This window comes from Hyla sarda, chromosome 4 (assembly GCF_029499605.1).
Source record: "Hyla sarda isolate aHylSar1 chromosome 4, aHylSar1.hap1, whole genome shotgun sequence".
Lineage (NCBI taxonomy): Eukaryota > Metazoa > Chordata > Amphibia > Anura > Hylidae > Hyla > Hyla sarda.
The window spans coordinates 89,252,003-89,254,052 of NC_079192.1; the positions used below are offsets into that span (position 1 = coordinate 89,252,003).

Sequence of the window (2,050 nt, forward strand, 5' to 3'; positions counted from 1 at the left end):
AAAATGAAAAATTTAATTTTTCATTTGCACAGCCCACTGTTCCAAAGATCTGTGGGGTGTAAATACTCACTGCACCCCTTATTAAATTCTGTGAGGGGTATAGTTTCCAAAATGGGGTCACATGTGGGGGGTCCACTGTTCTGGTACCACGGAGGGCTTTGTAAACGCACATGGCCCTGACCATTCCAAACTAATTCTCTTTCCAAAAGCTCAATGGCGCTCCTCCTCTTCTGAGCATTGTAGTTCGCCAGAACTTTCACAGAAATAAAGCCGTTCACTGCGGCATCTTGGTCATTAGATCGGTCAGCCTGGTCCCAACCGGAGTGGTTGTGGTGCAAAACTGTGCAGCTAGGAAAAAACCGCCAGTAAGTGCCCGCTGCATTCACCAGCACAGAAAGCCATATATGCCAGCGGAAAGCCGCCACATAAATGCTGCACGTGCTGTATGCCGAAACTATGCAAATATATCTAGCACAGCCTGCAGCCTGTTCACACCTATTGTGAAAACATTCATTTCAGCTGGGATTACACTTGGCGTGTTTGTCATAAAAACACCATGCTCGCTGCGGGCACATGTTAGGTTGGAATCAATAGGGTAATATGAAACACCAGACACTAATGGGGGTTTCTTCATCCTTTTATGGTGTTTTTAGGCTATCAAATCTGTGGGATGCCGAGAGCATGTTTTTTTTTTTTTTTGGGGGGGGGGGTTATTTTCTCACAATTTTTTTTTTTAGAAATCCTTCAGTCAAATGATGAAAGAATCACATGACTTGTAATTAGAAAAGCCAGAGGGAAAAAAAACACTAAAGAAAAAACACTTCCCATAATAATAATAATGATGATGATGATGATAATAATAATACACATTGGGACAGATGTATGAAAACCTGTGCAGAGGTCAAGTGGACCAGTTGCCCATAGCAACCAATCAGATCGCTTCTTTCACTTTTCAGAGGCCTTTTTAAAAATGAAAGAAACTACCTGATTGGTTGCTATGGGCAACTGGTCCACTTTCCCTCTTCCCTGGTTTTGATAAATCTCTAAGACAATCTCTAAGACAGAATGTCTGGTTAGGAGAAATAAATATAACGCACCCACAGGGAGTGGCGCCATTTTAATAAAAATTGTCAAAAACCTTAGATAACAGTCATACAGAATATATTAGAAAGCTTTTTTGATTTTCAGCCAATCAGAGAGCAGCACTACTGAAATAGAACTCCCAGGAGGTAACAGCGTGTCACACATGTGATGTCATAACCATTGTCCACCAAAGAGCAGCACTGAGCAGAAATAACACTGCTCCTGTTCATTCTCCATCAGTGAGGGGCCGGTGCTGGACACTGTGTAGGGACGCGGGAATGCAAAGTCATACACATGACTGTGACTGGTAAGTGTTACATTGTTGTGTCCAAAAGATCTTTAGTGCAGTTCCATGTGTATTTCTATGATAAACATGTAAATAATTTATCTTTTTTTTCTTATCTTAGATGCACTATCTCCAGGACATGGAGTAGCATTTCCGGACCTACAGCAAGACGTTGGATGAAGGCATAGCCCCAGAAATAACACTGGTCCTGTTCATCAGTGAGGGGCCGGTGCTGGACACTGTGTAGGGACACGGGAATGCAAAGTCATGCACATGACTGTGACTGGTAAGTGTTACATTGTTTTGTCCAAAAGGTCTTTATTGCAGTTCCATGTGTATTTCTATGATAAACATGTAAATAATCTATCTTTTTTGTCCCCTATCTTAGATGCACTATTTCCAGGACATGGAGTAGCATTTCGGGACCTACAGCAAGACGTTGGATGAAGGCACAGGCCTAGGAATCATGCACATACACAGAAACATTTGCCCAAATTCTAGAGGTAACCTCCTTTAGTATGCCCAGAGGAAGGGCCATACAGTAGCCATGGATTCCCTACAGGTTTCCTCCCCTCTGGAGGTTTTTCCTGTCCTGAGTATTAGTTACTGTACGCTCTTTGTGAGTGATGGGAGGTTACAAAAAATCCCCTACACAAACATTTTAATAAATAATAAATAAAG

General features: G+C 42.0%; 1 long non-coding RNA gene across 1 annotated transcript; it reads left to right on the forward strand.

Moving 5' to 3' along the window:
- The first annotated feature begins 1,145 nt into the window (after positions 1-1,145).
- On the forward strand, positions 1,146-2,050 carry LOC130368205 (uncharacterized). The gene is made up of 3 exons (XR_008892357.1): positions 1,146-1,390; positions 1,491-1,655; positions 1,758-2,050. It is a non-coding gene; the product is annotated as an uncharacterized LOC130368205 (long non-coding RNA).